Source organism: Protopterus annectens, chromosome 3.part0, assembly GCF_019279795.1.
Source record: "Protopterus annectens isolate FY-2018-M chromosome 3.part0, PAN1.0, whole genome shotgun sequence".
Lineage (NCBI taxonomy): Eukaryota > Metazoa > Chordata > Ceratodontiformes > Protopteridae > Protopterus > Protopterus annectens.
In genome coordinates, this window is record NC_056731.1 from 999,845,780 (window position 1) to 999,867,085 (window position 21,306).

The following is a 21,306-nucleotide window of genomic DNA, read 5'->3' on the forward strand; positions in this document are numbered from 1 at the left end:
ATTAGATTGTGTAGCATAGCACATACTGTGACTATCTGTGCACATGTGGCTGGAGTATATTGCAAGGTTCCACCAGACATATCAAGGCACTGGAACCATGACTTCAGAAGCCCAAACATACATGCTATGATGTTCCTAGTTTGTGCATGTGCCTCATTATGGTGTTCTTCCATGGGTGTGTGTGCATTTTTGATGGGTGTCATCATCCACGGTTCTAGGGTGTAGCCAGCATCCCCCAGTAAATAGCCCTGTGGGATGTCCCCCAGCACACAGCTGGTACAGCTGTGATGTGTGCCAGATATGGAAGTCGTGATAACTGTAAGGGTTGCCAGCACACAGATTCAGGATAATCCCCTAGACATTAAAAATGACCTGACAGTTGATGGATTGCTACCCATGGTGGTTCATGTAGATTGTACCCTGCGCACCAGGTGATGGCTTGATATGTACATGTGTGCAATCTATGGTAGCCAGTACTTCAGGGTAGCGTGCTACACGGTAGAAGTGTTACATATTGCTGGCCCTCACCTCTGGGGTAAGGGGAAAAGATATGTACTCACTGGCATGTGGAAGCATAGCATCCAAGAACTGGTGGAGTACCCTGGATGAAGATGACTGTGACACCCCATCATGTCCCCTGTTGGTCTTTGAAAAGTATTTGTAGCTAGTATCCTAAGGGCTACACATACCTTTGTTTCTACTGGGATGGGTTCCCCTCTGCTAGCTCTGGCTCTGAGCTGAGAGCAGCAGAGCTCAATGAGCTCGTGTAATATGTCCCTGTCCACCCTGTAGTGCTTTACAATCTCCAGCTGTTGTAGCTCCTGGAAGGTTACCCTGGGTCTGAACACCCTCCTCCTTCTTGGCCTAGGCCTACTGTCAGCAGCACCAGCAGCACTGCCAACAGCATCTAGCACATACAGATGTAGCAGACTTGCAGCAGCCCCTAACATTATCCCAGTTAAAATTCCCTAGTCTCTACTCCAATGGTCCGGAGTACTGAAGGAAAATCAGAATGTAGGTTGTATGTATACCTTATACAGTTCTGCTTTAGGTCCACGATGTGGGATTAGCTAATTATGATGCAGGTCACCTGCCCAGGATATAATTGACTTAATTTAAAGGCCCTACTTTAGTGTGAGATGCAGCGCTATGTACCACAGTGCATAGCATAGCTTATACAGAACTCATAAATCTTTATTTAAGATATCTGGTTTTAATTGATTGCTGCCTACATTATCACTGCCACAAGGGTAGCATGCTCGTGCAAACACGCTAAGTTACGCAGAGTGCCAGGCAAACACGTGCAATGGGAAGAAAAAAAAACTAAAAATAATAAGACGCACCCGCTGATGTCATGCACATCCTCTGAGAATATCAACACTGTGTAGGAGCCAACAGGAAGTGGATATGCAGACATGGCTGCTCCTTTTAGCAATTCAGTATAAAAGTCCTATCTAGTGCTTGTCCATTGTTTTGTGGATGACATATTTATTTTATGGAGTGGTGCAACTGAAGAATTATTGTTGTCTGTTAGATACTTGGAAAACACAACAGATTTCTTATGTTTTACTGTGAGCTATTCTGCTGAATCAATAGTTTTTTTTAGATGTGAAGATTTACAAATATTTGACTGGCAAACTACAAACCAAAGTGTATAGGAAAGTTGTTGGAGAAATAACATGTTAATGTATGACAGTTTGCACTCATGGCACATTTTTAATAATGTAACAAGTTGGCAGGGGTTAAGAATTTCTAGACTGTGTACTAAAGATAACATATATGAAAGTGAATTAAACAATATGCAGTATATGTTGTGACGGATCCACACAGCCTACCAGTTTTTGCTATGCCTCGAGCCACGTATCACTGTGTATGTTTAATTATTGCCAGATTGATTATTGCTAGTTCTTGATATGCCACTACCTCACTATATGCTGCTAATACTGAAACAATACAATATGCTTAAGAGCAGGCCTTGCTCACTGATTACTGGTATCATTGAACTTTTGTTAACCTATAAGTTGTTTATCAGCTTAAAAGATGTTTACCAGAATGTGGGGATTTCAAAGAGGAACTATATCACAAGATTGTGAGCTAACTGTTCCCTGAAAAAGGGAAGTAGGGCACAGGACCAGACATTACTAGACTTGTTTACAACTTAGGAGATGATCTGTAATTTTCTAAAATATTCCATCAGCTCATGATGAGCCTGTAATGTCAGATCTTTCTACAATATTCTGCCAACTCAAAAAGACTATAAAAGCTCAAAGGCTAAGATGAAAATCATCATCAGCATCCGGATTTGATCACAGCACCAGCCTGAACTGAGCTTAGAGACATTTCGCCAGTGTCGGCCTTGCCTTGACTGAACAGATAGCTGCACTGGATAGGATTTGAAGTTTCCCTATCAGTGGCAAAGATGATTTTGTTTATGCATATGCTTGTAAGTACATGATTTATTAGCTTTTGTTTATTTAGTTTTAGCCTTACTGTACTTTAAGAAAAGTTTTGCTTAATAAATTAATAAGTTAAGTTTGAGCCTTGGTGTTTTGTGTCATTTCTATTCCTGTATTAACCTCAGATTTTGAAGTAATGGACAGATACACTTGGCGTAGTCGGCAGGATCTGGGGTTTGCAGTAGAGATGTCACAACAACAACCAATGTTTTTTCCTTTAAAACACCTAGGTATAGGTAAGAAGGATGTTGCATTAAGCACCCCAAATAAGTTGGGTGTTGATGCTACTTTGACAGCATTATTTGGGAAGTGGGATCCTCTTGCTAAGGTATTGAGTCAAGTTTCTCCTCCTCCTTCTCCAAAACCTTTGCAGGAAAGACCTAAGGCAGATCCGATAGCCTAGCTAGAGCTTTAGAAGGGTTAAAATTGGATGATAAGGGAAAAAGGTGAAGGAGGGTAGGGGCAGCCGGATGGCTGTTCTTTGAAGCAATTCAGGAATTAGACAGGGATGTAGACTCACTAAAAGAAAAGTTTCAGAATTAGAAGAGCGATGTAAAGAACTCACACACACACATAGATTAGATAGAGATGCCTTGGAGAAGGCAAACATGGCACTTGTTAAAGTAGGGGAGGAAGCTGAGCACTGGAAATCTAATTCAGTGACTTTAGCTACTCGGATAATACAACAGCGTGAACAGCGAAATGGGAGAAGACAACGCCATCCACCCCCAAGGCCTCGGGTTAGTGCTTTGCTGTGTAAGGCAGAGTTTGATCCTGAGAAGTGGGAAGGTGATTTCCCTCAACAGATGAGGGTGATAGTGATTTTGAAATAGTAAATCCTCCGTCAGTGGAGGCGCCCAGTTATTGAGAAAAAGGGACAGTGGACTGGAGGGCAGCACCACAACAATGGGTGGAGGTGCGGAGTTATCATAAGCTGAATTATTGAATATAATCCAAATCTATAAGCAAAGGCCAGGAAACTGTTTTGGCGTGGTTTCTTGGGTTTGGGACACAGGGGAGAAGCGGTGTCTCTAAATGCTGAAGAGATGCACCAGTGTGCATGTCTGGTGTTTCACCCACGTCTAAAGCAAATAGTAAACAATATAGATCATGGTGATTCCCAGGTGAATACACTGGTGGTGTGGTTAGCCTCGGCTTTCCGCTACTTGGCCAGATGCTACAGCAGTAGCTGATGAACATAAGCCTTGGAAAACAATAGCAGAGGCCATACAGCAGTTAAGAGAAATGGCTATGTTGGCTGCCGTTTACTCAATGGAATTGAGGGATGGTGTATTGGTGCTTCGAGAGGGCCAGATGCACAAATTATGACTAGTAATATGAGGAGCAAATTAATCAAAAATGCACCACAGTGGTGGAAGGGGCAGCTGATGGCTGCCCTGGCAGGTGGTGTAGGTCAGCAGATATGGGACGTAATAGCCACTCTAAATCAAATGGCAGAATTAGTGGAAGAAAAAGAACAGAGAAGAGCTAGAAAGGCAAAATCGGAGAAATCAAAACATGAATCTGGAGAAAAGGTAACTAGAAAGCAAATGTTTCTGGATCCGTTGAGGTGGGGGTTGGAGCTATGGAAATAGATGGGATAGCTACTGAAGAATTATATAAAAGTGGAAGCAGAAACAAAAAGAAAAAGGTTCAAGTTCTGAAAGTAAAAGCAAACCCTACAAAAAGTCCAACCAGGAGTACCACTGAAGGGAAGGTAGGATGGAATCAATTATATCCTGACATCCCTACTGATGAGGAGCTAGCACAGTGGCAAAGGGAATTCAATGACGAGAGAGACTGGGGAGGGAAGGAATGGAGAACCCCGGTCGAAAAAACAGAGACAAATTGACTAGTAGGCGGGTCCCCAGTAGCTAGGGGTACAGTAAGAGCAATTACACCTGGGGACCGACGCCCTTACGTACCCCTTACCATTTTTGGAAGGGAGGGCCACAACATGTGATGGCTCTGGTAGACACAGGATCAGAAGTAACCATTTTTGCAGGCAACCCCGTAGATTTCGTGGACAATATGTAGAAATTGATGGTTATGGAGGGCAAAGACACTAGGTACCAAAACCAAGATTAAGATAGCTTTTGGGGATGGTATTCCTATTTACATTGAAGCAGTGATAGCTCCAGTACCTGAACACATTTTAGGAATAGATGTGTTAAAGGGTAGAACTTTGGAAACCACTGTAGGGCCATTTAGGTTTGGAGTGCGGCATTGTTCAGTCAACGCAGTTAAGGCTGTAGTTAGAGGCAATGCTAAGTGGGAACCGCTTTGTATTCCCGCCTAAAACAATAGTGAACATCAAACAATATCGTATCCCAGGTGGGCACGCTGAAATTACTGAGGCGATCCAAGAACTGCTTCGGGTTGGCATACTTGAGCCAACAGTGAGTCCATTCAACAGTCCGGTGTGGCCAGTAAGGAAACCTGATGGATCATGGCGAATGACTGTAGATTATCGAGGTCTGAACAAGGTGGCCCCACCCTTAGCGGCAGCTGTTCCAGACATTATTACGATCGTGGAAAGATTGTCTTCCTCTGCTGGACCATATCATGCAGTTTTGGACTTGGCAAATGCCTTCTTCTCCATTCTGATAGCAGAAGAAAGCAGAGCCCAGTTTGCTTTACCTGGGAGGGAGGCAGTATACCTTCCAAGTGTTACCTCAAGGATATCTGCACAGCCCTACCCTGTGTCATGGACTAGTGGCTAGAGACCTAGCCAAGTTACAGCTAGACAAAGTGACTATTTTTCATTACATTGATGACATAATGATTACTGGAGAAAAATCTGAGGTGGAGACCGCATTAAAGACTGTAGTGCAGCACCTTCAGAACAGAGGGTGGGCTATAAATGAGAATAAAACACAACAAGGGACATCAGTAAAATTCCTTGGTATGATTTGGAGCGGGCGAAAAGGGAAATTCCTGCAGCAGCACTGGAGAGTATCCAGAAAATTGCAGTCCCAAAACGAAACAACAGGCACAGGCCTTTTTGGGAGCAATGGGCTTTGGAAACATTTGTACCTCATCTTGGACTGATTTTGCGACCCATTCACTATGTAACTAGGAAAAAATGTGATTTTCAATGGGGTCCCAAGCAACAAACGGCTTTTGAAGAAGCAAAAAAGGCTCTACAGCAGGCGTGGGGCTGGGCCCAGTTGATCCACAACAACCTTTTGTCCTTGAAGTAACAGTTGCCAATAATATTATGTCTTGGGGGCTGTGGCAGAAGGATGACACTGGGAAAAAGAGACCCTTGGGATTTTGGTCCAAATCCTAACTGGAGCGCAGGTGAGATACAGCCCCCTTGAGCAGCATGTACTGGCGGTGTACACAGCATTGATTCATGTAGAAGGGATAACCAAACAACAAACAGTGACAGTTAAAGTAGACTACCCAATCCAGGGGTGGTTACGAGACAATACCTTAATGAAAACCTTGATAGCACAATCTTCGACTGTACAAAAGTGGAAGTGGTATTTACAGGAAAGGGCCGACATCGTGCCTGGGGTGTCTCAGGTACAACAACAGTTGGCTGGACTGGTAATTCTGGATGATGCTGATGCGATAGAACAACAGCGATATGAGCTCCCACGGTCTCCAATAACTGAAGCATTACCATTTGATAATTTAGATGCAGAAAACAAAATTTGCATGGTTTACTGATGGTTCTGCCAAAATTGGATCAAATGGTAGGACCTGGACTGCAGTGGCTTATTGCCCACGAACAGAAACTGTGTTATTTGTGAAGGTACTGCGGTTCAAATAATCAGGCAGAATTACGAGCTGTTGCCCTGGTCATCGATAGTTTATCACCGGAGGGCGAAGCATACATCTATACTGACAGCTGGGCAGTTTATAAAGGACTGACGAGCTGGTTACCTGCCTGGCAGCAACAGGATTGGAAGATCCATGGCAGACCTCTGTGGGGAGGTTCAGAAGATTGGCAGCGGATTTGGGAAAAAGCTCAACAATGCAAAATCAGTGTTGGACATGTAGATGCCCATGCATCACTTGTAACAAATGAAAGGAGGCATAACCAGCAGGTAGATAAGATGGCATGATGCGTGTTACTGAAGAGAAAGCGAAAGTGCCAGTATGGCAAGATGGGCCCCATGATCGGAGTGGACATTTGGGAAGAGATGCGACGATAGAATGGGCCCGGAGGCATGGTATGCAGTTAAATAAGGAAATAACTACGGATGTTATAAAACAGTGTGAAATTTGTCAAAGAAATAAACAGAAGCAACTGCAAGCAGAAGCATGCGGGCACATTCACAGAGGCAGCTGCCCAGCACAAATCTGGCAAATAGACTTTATTGGTCCTTTACCACTGGATCAAAACCAGCAATACTGCCTAACGATGGTGGACACTTATTCAGGATTACTAATGGTATCCCCATGCAAAAGGCAAACCAGCAAGCAGTGTTAAAAGGATTGAATAAATTATGTGTGACATATGGGATTCGCTGAAATCCAAAGTGACCAAGGCAGCCACTTTACCGGAGCAGAGGTCCAAGAGTGGGCAAAGGAAAATGGAGTTCGATGGGTACTGCATATCCCATATCATCCCCAAGCTGCTGGTTTAATTGAAAGGTATAATGGGCTCCTTAAAGAACAAATTGAAAGAATACGAATGATGGAACATTGCGAGGCTGGGCAAAGGTACTAGAATTAGCTGTGAGTCAGCTGAATAACAGACCCGAAAGCATCAAGGAACTCCCTTGCAAATGCATATGAGTGACATTCGATCTAACTGCTGTGTTTTGAAAATAAAAAGCTGAATCGAATGCCATATACCCTCTTCTGACAAATACTGATCAAACTCGATTCTGGCTATGTGCATTGACTGAACAAAGGGTGCCAGCACAAAATATGGCATTAGTTGAGACAGGCTGGAAACTCTTTCTCCCAGAAAATTGGCACTGGGGCAAAAGGGCTATTAGGTGAAAGTTGGGAGGTTTTACATTATGGGAGCCAGAACGAGAAGTGATAGTGAAGGCTATCAATTTAGATAACAAGACACAAATGATTCAGAAAGGACAACCTTTAGTAGAAATTTGTATGCACCAAGATGCTGTTATTCTACTACAAGACTGTGATACTAAACCAAGCAAATGGCTGGGAATGAAAGTTATAGTGACCACACCCAATCAGCCAAATGAACATGGGACAGTAATTTGTGATGGACCTGGTGATACTGTTTTAGTATTACTTGATTCTGCTAAACAACCATTGTACTTTCCTCTCCATAGATTATTGCCACTGTTTGGGAAGGAGCCAACCTTTTCCGGCGACAACACTTAGAGGGCCATATAACTGTCTTGATCCTGTCCCTCTATTCGAAGGGAAGATGTTGCAAATTTGACAGCTGACTGTGACTTTTATTGGAAATTGGGAGACCATTTATATGCAGTGACACGAAGCCTGCCTTAACCTGGAGCATCACTCAGGCGGAAAACATTACAACTGTATGTAGACTGAACTGTGATAGACATCCTGAAAAATGTGTTTCCAACCCTTTTGGAGGTCTGTACCAAAGGTTAAGCAGTCGGGATTTTCTTTAGCTAAGTCTCCATTAGATTCCTCCTGCATAGCTGAATTTCAAAGGGAAAATGACATTGCGGAAACCCTATCTCCGGACTTGGAGATATATGCCATGGACAATAGTTCGACTGTATTTAATGGTTTGGGACATGTGGTAAGATATACCAGAGGATGTAAAACTGTAAGTAGCGCTAGAATTATACAACGTATTAAAATGATAGTTAACATGTCAGCAGTGGATATTACCACCAGGTATCCACATTGTAAAATTGCACAATTATGGCCAGTTGATTCTTTGCATATCAAATACAAACATTACAAATATAAAAGAAATAAACGTGATGTAACAGGTGTTCTTGGTACTGCACTAGGTGCAGTCGGAACAGGGACTGGATTCCTAAACAGTGTAGATATAGATACCCTCGTAGCAAGTTGAGCCGTTTGGGCACTGACCTAAATATGGCCTTTAAGCTACTAGCAGACCATGATCCCGAGTTGGGACAAAGAACTGTAGACAGTATTTTAACTCAAACTGTCTTGTGGAGGTGGATTGAACATACAAATACATATACAGAACAGATTTTAGATAACCTCACAGCAGAAGTAAATCAGACTTTTGTATTTTATCTCAATCGGCTGCCAACCAGGAATATGTGAAATTCAATCAAACTTGAGGGGCTAAAAAGGCAGCCCATTGGCAAAGGAACTGCAACTGTATCAGTGGTTAAAGCCAATAGATTTTACGTGTGAAAATAAGTCTTGTATACTGATTTTTGACTATCTTGCTAGTAAAAAAGGAACAAAGCAGGTCTGTCCATTTGTTACATTGCCCTTGCAATTTGGAAATAATTGGTGGGTACCTCAAATTGAATCCACTTTAATTGATTATAATGATGTACCCGTTGATGTGACAAGTTGTGAAACCTGGCCCCAGGGGTGGGTATGCATGATAGTGAAGAGGAAGCCTCACCCATGCTTACATAATGGAACTGGGGAATGTATCTGGCACAGGTATGTAGTAAATGGTACAGACGTCTACCAGCTAAATGGTACCACTGTTTGTGTGATATCCTCCTGTAAATTAGCCTGGAGTGATGGAATGATCACAACTAGTGGAGCATACTGTAAAAGTAATATCCATGCAATTATTGATTTTTGTACTGGAGAATTGATTAGACTGACTAGATGGATGGGCGTCACATTTAATGCTAGCATAGAACCATTACATACTTTTAAGTGGCCATCTCTAGTCCACCCGGACTTTCAACAGATTAAGCAGGAAGGACAAACAGTGTTGCAACTGTTAAATAAAACACTAAATGATGCGCATCAAACAGTGATTAAAATGATTAAGGATAAAGGTACCATTGTAAAAATTGCAAATGAAATACAGGATATAACTGTTTCACATTGGTATGATGTTTTTATGTGGTCATCTAAGGCTTCAGTGTGGTTTAATTTGTTATTGCATCCTTTACTTTTGACCACAATAATCTCTGTGTTATTTTGCATAATATCATGCTGCATTTATTGTAAGGTGATGAAAAGGTACAAACTGATGTTGTCAGTCTTAACCATTATAAGGGATACACAGCGTTCGTTGCTCGATGCAAGGGGTGGCCTGTGACGGATCCACACAGCCTACCAGTTTTTGCTATGCCTCGAGCCACGTATCACTGTGTATGTTTAATTATTGCCAGATTGATTATTGCTAGTTCTTGATATGCCACTACCTCACTATATGCTGCTAATACTGAAACAATACAATATGCTTAAGAGCAGGCCTTGCTCACTGATTACTGGTATCATTGAACTTTTGTTAACCTATAAGTTGTTTATCAGCTTAAAAGATGTTTACCAGAATGTGGGGATTTCAAGAGGAACTATATCACAAGATTGTGAGCTAACTGTTCCCTGAAAAAGGGAAGTAGGGCACAGGACCAGACATTACTAGACTTGTTTACAACTTAGGAGATGATCTGTAATTTTCTAAAATATTCCATCAGCTCATGATGAGCCTGTAATGTCAGATCTTTCTACAATATTCTGCCAACTCAAAAAGACTATAAAAGCTCAAAGGCTAAGATGAAAATCATCATCAGCATCCGGATTTGATCACAGCACCAGCCTGAACTGAGCTTAGAGACATTTCGCCAGTGTCGGCCTTGCCTTGACTGAACAGATAGCTGCACTGGATAGGATTTGAAGTTTCCCTATCAGTGGCAAAGATGATTTTGTTTATGCATATGCTTGTAAGTACATGATTTATTAGTTTTTGTTTATTTAGTTTTAGCCTTACTGTACTTTAAGAAAAGTTTTGCTTAATAAATTAATAAGTTAAGTTTGAGCCTTGGTGTTTTGTGTCATTTCTATTCCTGTATTAACCTCAGATTTTGAAGTAACGGACAGATACATATGTTTGCTAGTCGTGGCTATCCAACACAAAGAGTTAAGCGAACAATAGCTAGGACAAAAAATTGGAGAAGGAATAGAGGCTAGCCATGGTTTGAATGCAATATGGGCAATTCTGAAAACGGGGACTATTGTTAATGATCAGAAGCTAAGAAATAACAAGTTTGTGAGAATAAATTTACATTATAATAGTGATATTGATGCCATTTCCCAGGTGATAAAAAAGAATTGGAAGATTTAACACATTAATGATAGTAGGTCTCCACCCCAGATTTGCTTATACTAACAGCCAAAATCTGAAACAGATTTTTATGTAAGAATATGCTTCCCAACAAGTCCACAACACATAGGAAGAAACTGGGAACATTTAAATGTAAGAAATGCAAGGCATGTCAATATATTAAAGAAAATAACATCTTTGTACACCCTGTGTCAGATAGGGAGTATATATCTAGACTACATGCATACTGCAAAACGAAAAATGTGGTGCATTTAGCTGAGTGCATATCTTGCCAAGCATTCTATGTTGGGAAGACTAATAGAATGTTAAACAACGTATATTGCAACATATGAGTGACATCAGATTATGTTTGAGAAGTAATGCTCTATATCAACACATTGAAATAAATAAGAGCATAGATTTCAGTTTATGGTGTTATACATTCAACAAGTGAGTATGGGTGGGTGACATTGTACACAGTACTGAATTAGCTGAGTTAAGATGGATAGCTGAATTGCAAGCTAACCATATATCTGGGTTAAATGCTTGTATGCCTTTAAAATCCTTATTGATGAGGCGTAGGTTCTGCTATTGATTCTAATTGGTTGCTATTTGTTTAAATATGGTTGATTTTAACTGTTTTTTTAGATTTGAAGTGCTGATGCTCGAAAGCGCTTATCTGTGTGTTAAATAAAGTTTTAACCGGTCATGGTGGCTCCAGTGGGTTTTCTATTTATCCTGTATGGTATATTTTACCACTGTGGACTTTTACTTCTTCCTTGGCTGCTTTGGATTTTTATTCCTTTTAGCAATTCAGGAAATCCACCCAATTTGCATAAATATCCATACTGACAGCCTAGAAACTACATGGTTCATCAGTTCATAGCCATGTGAGCTGGGTAACAGCATGTACGCACCATTGTATGGACCTGACGCAAGGTCCTACAGTATATTTCTGAAAAACATTTTAGAAATGTTTTTTTTTTTTTTTTGTTAAGCATGTTTGAGCACTGCAGAGCAAAGTTCAAACATGCTGAAATTATTAAATAAAAAATATTGTTAATTTTACATATTCCCTTCCTTTTTCAGACATCCACAATGTACCTTTTGCATATATATGTATGTGATCTAACATTTTCTGGGGAGTTACGTCCATACTTGTGGACATTTACATCCCCTTCTGTCCGTGTAGATGGAAAAATTCCATGTACACTATAGACACTGACACAGAGTCTGCAAGGATGCCTTTCTGCTTGTTGGATCTCTCCACCTGGCTCATTTCCATAACATTCAACTGCTTATGAGGTAATTTGCATTCCACGGAATGTTCCCTGTTTGCGAGTGCTTGCGCACCACTAAGCAAAACTTATTGAATCTAAAATTATTCCAGCTTGTGTATGCATCACACCGCAATGCGTACAGAAAAAAAAAACATTGTGTAGGCTTTACTGAATTCCCTCCAAAGTCTAAACCAACTGTATTTGAAGTACTGAATATTATAACAGAGATAAAATAACTAAAAGTGGGATCTTTAGATAAGAGCAGGAGCGAATTACATAGAAAAAATTGATATTGTGAGAACAATACATACAGAAAAATATTTTGGAGAAGGAGTGAGGTTTAAGGGAAGATAGGGACTGATCAATTTATATTATGTTGAATTGATAATAAATATTCAAAAGAATATATGTGATATATAAAGTCTGCATCTGGGAATATATTAATAAGGTTTGTTTCCTTTGATATAAATGTATATTTGCCTGTGTCTTAAGTGATAATTCAGTTAAGGTGTTCAAAATAAATATAGATAAGTGAAAAAAATTAGACTGGACAGAGACTGACTGCTTATCAAACCTCGGAAGATTGTTACTTTTTCAGCCAGTATCAAACCCCAGACATTTGTTAATTTTTACAGCAAATAGTTTTAATGGATATGACTTATTGTACAACAGACTTACTAGTTATGAAAAGTGAAGTCCACCTATTTTTGGAGGACTGTATGACATTTTATCAGTTTGTAGCTCATGAGTAAAAAAGCATTATTTGTTTTTACTACCGAATAAATCCAATTTTGAAAATTATTGAGCTGTTCTAGCACTTTTTTTAAAAAAGTATAAAAGATTTTTTCTGTAGGAAGTAAAATAAAATTAGCCACCTATGGAACCAGCCTGCTACACCAACAGTTGGCAGTCATGTAACTTATGCAGGTCATAAAGAGGATGGGTTCTTACATGGAACACTATGTAACTCCAAATGAAAGTACGGTGAAGGCAGAGCAGATGAGAAAGCTAGAAGTGATGGACATAAAGTGAGTGAGGTGGATGGAAAAATTAACAATAAATGGAGAACATCTATACCTGTGCAGTGACAGAGACCTGGTTCAAGGCTCCAGAGAGCACACCTGCATTACCAGGCTATAATTCATACCACACCTTTCAGCCACCTAATCTGGACCGAAACACTAAAGGCAGAGGCGTGCCCTTATTCACTAAGAATATTCACACTTCCAGGCTAGTTGCTCAGCATAATGCATCTGAGATTAGCCAAGTGCAACTAACTCTGGGCAAGACTGCAATCCAAATTGTAACTAGCTACAGATCCCCCACCCTGCCCCTGGATTCCCATTCCTCATTTCTTAATACACTGGAAAATATTACGGTACATCCCAACACCCTCATAATGGGTGATTTCAACTACCTCACCATTAACTGGGAAAACTACTCATGTACAAACTCTTTTGCTCAACATTTTCTGCAATTCATAAATTCCAATGCCTTGGATCACCTTATCCACACCCTCACCAGGGGCAGCAACATCCTAGACCTGGTCATTACCAACACTGGCAACTGGTGTTCCACACCAGAGGTCAAGTTCTCGTTGGTCAGATCCGACCACAAGCTAATCACCCTAGAAATTCACATCCCACCCCCATCCCCCATTAGGGAAACCACCAGAAAAAATTTATCCAAAGCCAACTTCACACTTTTTAAGACAGAAATGGCAAACTTCATGACACCCATGCAAAAGGGACAATAGAGGTACGACTGCTGAATCCTACACAAATGCACTTCATAAGCACTTACATGAGTGCATGGATCATGCTATCCCTAACAGAAGCAAGATGCTATCCTCCAAAACAAGGAAGCCGATCTGGTGGTCAAATGCCATAAACAAACTCTACAACAGAAGAAATAAACTGTTGCAAAAAAGAGTAAAATCCCATGATTGGAGGAACTCCCTGGTCAGCCTCAGTAAGAAGCTGCGATCCCTCATAAAATCCTCCAAAGCTAGTTACGAAAACAAAATCACCACTGATTCTAAAGACAACCACAAAGCATTCTATAGCTATGTCAGGAATCTCAATGGCAACACTTAGATCTGCTCTGAGTTACAGCACAATGACACTAAATATACAGAACTAACCGATATTGCCAACATCCTGGTAGATAGGTTCAGTGCTAACTTTACCCCTCTTTCACCCCCTAAAGGGCCCATCTCTATACTGGAAGAATGTAAAGTTCCTGTAATCATGGCTGCACAGGTAAAAAACACACTCTCCAAAGCCAAGAACACACCATCCATGGGACCTGACAACAGCCCAGGCTGCATTCTACATGAACTACAGAATGAACTGGCACCCCACCTAAGCACTATGTTCAATTATAGCCTCACCTCAGGATTTGTGCCCACTAAATGGTGCACAGTGACAGTTATCTCACTTCACAAAGGGGGTGCCACCAATGACCCTGGGAACTACTGCCCCATTAGCCTAACGAGCCTGGTCTGCAAGGCCATGGAACTTATCATCATGGAACTTATAAACAAAGACATTGGTAATCTCCAAACTCTGAACCCCACCCAGTTCGGGTTTGTAAAAGGCAGATCATGTCTCCTAAACTTGATAGACTTCTTTGAAGCAGACACCAAAGCCGTAGATGAGGTTAAGGTGGTTCACACAGCCTATCTTGATCTCGCCAAGGCTTTTGACACCATCCCCCACTCTGGAATTATAGATAAACTCACTAAACTAGGTATAAACTCCTATGTCACAAGATGGATTGTCAACTGGCTCACTGACAGAGCCCACACTGTGAAAGCAGCAGATGCCAAATCTGACTTCAGACTAGTGACAAGTGGAGTACCACAGGGTTCAGTCCTGGGTCCTCTTCTGTTTGGTATCTACTTTTCTGAAGTACAGGCTAACACAGAAGGTATTTGGCTAATGAAATTTGCAGATGACTGCAAACTAAGAGCCATAATCAAAACTCCTAACGATGTGGACATCCTACAAAAGGGCCTCACTGAGACAGATGCCTGGTGTCAAAGCCATGGCCTTAAGCTCAATGCCAAAAAGTGCATTGTCATCCCCTTTGGTAAAAACTCTGTACCCATGAGCTACCACATAGGTGGTAGTCTACTTAACACCGAAAGTGAGATAAGAGACCTTGGGACACAGGTGGACAGTAGTCTTACCTTTGATAATCACATCACCACAGTAGTCAGGAAATCCTTCTACATGGCACACCTCATCACAAAAGGTTTCTCATCCAGGAAAAAAGAGGTCATTGTTCCCCTCTACTCATCACTCGTTAGACCCATTATAGAGTACAATGCCCCTTTTGGTAGATATCTCACAAGACATCTACAACAACTGGAAAGGCCGCAGAAATACCTCACAAAGAGGACTGGCCTCAAACAGATGCCCTGAGCAGACTGTCTAAAAAAACTCCAGCTTTACTCTGTCACATATTGCCTACTCAGAGGTTATCTCTGCCTAACATAAAAAGCTATGTCAAACCCAGAGCTGTTGGACATGCTCCATTTAAAGAAATCCCAATCCATCTGAGCTACACGCTCTAGGGACCTAAACCTTGTCACCACAATAAACAGAACATGCTGGAGGGACAGATTTCTGTTCCAGAGACTTCCCGTACTCTGGAGCAAACTACCTATCTATATCAAATAAAGCTCCTCATTAGCACTCTTCCAAGAAAAATCTTGATGATTGGATGGGAAATTGGAAATTCACCCCAAGGATCACCTCTGGGGCTCTGCTCGACAGGGGCACAGGAAAATAATTTTCTTGGGTGGTGAAAGCCAGGGTACCTTTTTGGCTAGGCTTATATAGGCTTTAGGGCCAATAGCCTAGTACCTACCTATGAACCTATGAACAACCTGCCCCCTTTTCCCATTTTCTGCATGGGGTTAGTTTGTCTCATCATCTGTCACCATCTGTCTTGATTCAATGTCTCCCTCATACCTTCTTCAACAGTCATGCCTGACTGTCACATGCCTTCTGCCACACACACATTCCATCTCTTTGCTGGATGCCTTGTTTCCTCTTGCCTTCTTCCTGTCTGTCCCAAATCTTCTTCACCAGATTGTTTTCTGCTTTCCAGCATGTGTCCAAACCAACATAATCTGTTCTCTTTGACCTTCTCTGCAACTGAAGCTACTTGGGTTTCTGCTCTGAGGTCCTCATTTCTTCATCTGTCTGACAATGTGCATCCTGCCATCCACCTCAGTCACTTTATGTCCATCATTTCTAGCTTTCTCATCTGCTCTGCCTTCACTGTCCAGGTTTCTGTTCCATAAAACTGTACTTGTCACACCACTATTTTGTACACCTTACTTTTCAGATTCTTTGTTAGTCTTCTGTCACACATTACCCAGATACTCTGGGCCTCTCATTCTAGATTTGACCTACTCATTCAGACTTCCCTTCTTCTCAGCTACCCCTTCCAGATACATGAAGGTGTTGTCTTGTTCCACTATTTCTTACTGTCTCAATTACCAGCTTACAATTTCACCCATTTGCTGCCATGACAACTATCTTATCTCTACTCAGTTTCATCCAGTGTGCCTTCAGCTTTGCATTCCATTCCTCCATCATTTGCTGTAGTTCTTGTTCAGAGTCTGCCTGTAATGCCACATTGTCTGCATAAAGCAACTTTGTTGATCTGTCCCATCGTATCCATTTAATAATGTAGTATGTTACTAGTATGAACAACGGTGGGTTCAGAGCTCAACCCTTGGGCATTTCATCTCCTGCTGGGAACGCCTTTATGAGTCTGAACACTGTTCTTATTTTTTGTCATTGAGTCCTTGTAGATTGCTTCCACTAATTTTTCCAGTGTTTCTGGGACTTTGAACTACTGCAGTACTGCCCAAAACAGCTTTCTTGGGAATTGTCATATGCTTTTTCCAAATCTAGGATTGCCCAGCTAGGCTCTTTCCTCATCTCCATTCTAGATTACCACACTCCTATCCACACCCTCAGAGCCAAAACTAAGACCACCTCCTGGCTCTCTAAAGTAACCAAAACCAAAATCATACAAGAAATAAAGCATAGGACAATTAGCACACCTCCAAATACCCACTTGACCATATCAAATTCTGACAACTAAGGAATGAAACCAAGAAAGCCACATTGCTAGACAAAAAAAACTTTTAGCAACACCTTCAGCAAAAACACCAGAACAAACCTCAAAAATTTTGGGCAGGCATAAACAAACTGCTCCACCCTGGCCAAACCTCCACTCCCACCCCCTCAACTTGCGACCTTAAAACTCCAGAGGAAACTGCTAACATCATTAACAATTTTTTTACCAAAACCATCCAATCACTAGCTAGCCAACTACCCCCACCAGCTCCTTTCAAAACTCCTCCACAACTACTACCCCACTCTCTTTCGCCTTCCAACCTGTATCTACATTGACCATCCAATCTCTAATTAACAAATTAAAGCCCACTACCCTGACAACTGATCTCCTTCCACCAGAATATTTACAAATAGGGGCAGATGCCATTGCATACCCTGCCTCGATCATAATAAACCGCACCTTAACTGAAGCCACTATACCCTCTCTCTGGAAGGTTTCCCATGTCATTCCCCTTCATAAAGGAGGGAATTCTTTAGACCTCTCAAACTTCCAACCAATAACCATACTATCACCACTGGCCAAAATGATGGAAAAGTGTGTCCACTATCAAGTAATGCATTATCTCAGCCAAAATAAACTTCTGGCCAACTCTCAGCATGGTTTTAGACCACGCCGCAGCACCACTTCAGCCCACCTATCCTTCTCTAACTCTCAACATCAACCAAAACAATAACAAACTTACCTCAGCTCTCTTTCTAGATCTCTATTTAACAACACAAATGTAGATATATCTAAGACCTGTGATATGGTCAATCACCAACTGCTTCTCTGTACCCTGAAGGAACTGTCACTGAATAGTAGCTCTATTAAATTGTTCCAATCTTACCTGTCTGATAAACAACAAGAAGTTTTATGGCAGAATACCCTGTCCACACGTATACCCATTACTCTAGGAGTCCCCCAAGGCTCCATACTAGGGCCACAACTCTTCTGTCTTTATCAGTGACCTACCCATCATCACTCCCAAGGCCACCTGCATCCAGTACGTGGACAACTCTACTTTAATATGTACCGCCGCATCCTCAACTGAGTTTATGATCCTAACCCAGAATATTTTCAGTGATGTAGAAAAATGGTTTGCAAACTGTCAGCTTCTATTAAACCCCAACAAAACTAAACTGCTCATCTTTTCCCCCACCTGCAAATCTTCCTCACCATTCTTTACTATAAGTTCCAACAATGGCACTATTATATCCCCAGATACTCACACAAAACTCCTGGTCATCACAGTCGATAATACCCTAAAATATGATATCCATGTCAAACAAACCATCAAATCTGTCAACAAAAAACTGGGATCCCTATACAGGATCAAACCCTTCCTCATTCCTTTTGCAAGAACCACTAATGCTCGGTCCTAACTACTATCTACCCTCCTCTATGCCTCCCCCACTTCACTAACCTGAACCAAGCCACCCTTACTAAACTTGCTAGTTGTTACAACCATATTGCTAGATTTGCTACAGGTGCTACCTCTAGGGCCCACCATTGTATCAACCTAAGTCAACTAGGATGGCTGGAGTGGCCCAGTCTTCTCTGATACAACCAACTTATAATAACCCACAAAATACTATATCAACCCAAAAAAACACCAGCACTAAATAAGATCATCAAAACATACAGCAACCTGAGGTCACTACTCTCTGCTGACAAACTGCTGATACAAAGCATAAATGTGGCTAGGGACTCTCTATTCACCATCTCAGTAGGTAAAACTTGGAATATGCTACCTGCCAAACTTATTCACCAATCCTGCTTAACCCAGTTCAAAAAAAGTCTCAAACTACACTTCCAACAGCATTGGCAGTGTCCCTGCTTAAACCCCGACTAATCACCACCCGCTGTTCCTGCAAATTCTCCCTAAGCATTTCAATCATATACTCTAATAAGTGTATGAATTCTTGAAGGGACTTAGCCCATAACTGCATGTATTATTGTCTGAAATTGAAGCCGCATGGTTTTGATGTTGTCTACTATGGTTTATCTATGTTTGTAAACCTACTAAAAACTGCATATTATACTTATCTCTAAATGTTTCTATTGTTCCTAATGTATTTGTACTCTGCTTTCTGGAGCTTTTCTCCCCGGGCCTCCGCTGAAAATGGACATATATCCAGTCGGACTATCCCGGTAAACAAATGTAAAATAAATAAATAAATTCCTTCCCACTACCATAACTACTCTTCCTTCCTCCAGTCTTTTCAAGACTGCACTTAAATCTCACCAAAGTTCTCATTGGCTTTGTCCTTGTCCTAACCCCGTCTAATTAACCCCCCCCTTCAACCCTTCTCTCCTTTCCCAGTTTTAGAGTATCCCCTCTATCACTATAAAACTGAACTGAAGATTGCTCACTGCTTGTTAATCCTTCCAGGATTTAGTTATCATTTAGTCTGTTATTGTTATCTAGTTACAGTTTTAAAAATTTGTAGCACCGTGTTTTACTTCTTATTTCTCAATGTTTGTAATTAGAGCTTACTGCTCAAGTGTACAATATTTGCTCTTGTATTTCTCCATGTCATGATTACCTCTACTGTATTCATACCTTGATTGTTATTGCTTACCATCTACCATGTCTTTCTGTGGAGCTTTTCTCCCTGGGCCTCCACTGAAAAAGGACCTGTGTCCAGTCGGAATTTCCTGGTAAACAAATGTAAATAAATAATTAATAAATAAATAAATAAACAAATAAATAAATAAATAAATAATAAATCTCTAGCTACTTCTCAACTATCTGCCTCACTGCAAACATCAGGTCAGTTTTGCTGCATCCTAATATGAATGCAAACTGCTCATCTTCCATCTTACATTCTACTGCTTTGTGTATTCATTTATCAGTCACCCTTTCCAGAACTTTCATGCAGTGTGATAGGAATTTCTTACCTCTACATTGCCCTAAGTTGTGTATGTCCCCTTTGTTCTTGTACACTGTTACTCGAATGTTCATTCTCCAGCCATCTGGGATATCTCTTTCACTCCATACTGCTATGAGTACCTTCTGGAGCCATTTCTCCACTAACACACCTACCATCTTGTCTGTCTTCCCTGTGTAGTAGAATCTGGACCTCAAGCCAAGTGGCTTTGCTGCATTGCCCGATGTCTTGTCTCTTGGATTAAGAGGATACCCAGCCTTCTTCTTACCATCATGTCATTCACTTCCAAGCTGCGACCTGTAAGCAAACCTATATTAAGTACAGCAATCTTTAGTTCATGTTTGGCAGGTTGATTGGTTTTATGTCCAGATTTTGTTCAACAGAGCTATCCTAGGCAGCTGGGACACCAGCCAACAAGTAGCTTATTGACCCAGGGATGCTGGGCTTTATGGTGCCCCACACACTGGCCAAAAGGGGAAGCATAGATCCCTCCCACCATTATTAAAGTTACCTAACATAAGTTGGAGTAGACCAAGTCCTCAATCCACTTATCACTTGTAAATGCCGATGCCCATTTTTGGAAACATTAGTCAATGTGACCAAATCATCTAGAGCCCAGTTTTACACCACCGAGTGGCTAGGCCTGATATGGTGCACAGTCTGTGATCTATATTCTACTGTCTAGAGGATACTGCGTATCATAGTTAATGCCAAAGAAGTTGGTCTATGCAACTTATATTCAATAGGTACCATCTACAGTCTGTCCTGCTGCCCAGAACTCAAGTCTTGTGTTTCTCTGAGGTGGAACCACTCTGCATGTTTTTGGAAGGTATGAGGAACCCCAGAGAAGCACAGGAACAGTTGCACACTCCACACAGGCAATGGGTAGTAGTCAGGATTGAACCTTGCACACGAGAGGTTAAAACTGTTCATAGGTTCATAGATTAATGGGTGTATGCTAGGCTAACAACCACTGGGGCCTTATTAAGCCTAGCCATGCATCCAAAATCTCTGGCAAGTTTGCTACCCTCAATAAGTGTAATCTGGGGCTTGTGAGATGAAATATTTACAGGCTGCCTGTGTCCATTTGAGACATGGGTGCCAAACCAGGAATGAATTTCCTGTTTCCCATCTAATTGTCCAAGTTACACTTGAATTGGGTGAGTAGGGAGGAACTCTGCTTCAGATGGATGGAGAGCATGCTCCAGAGAAGGGGTAGTCTCTGGCATACATATCTGTTTCTCCAGCATCTCCTATTTATATCAGAGGCAAGGCTAAAGCCTTCAGAATGTATAATTCTAGTGCTGTTTGTTTTGCGAATATGCAGGAGGTCCATCAGGGTGGGA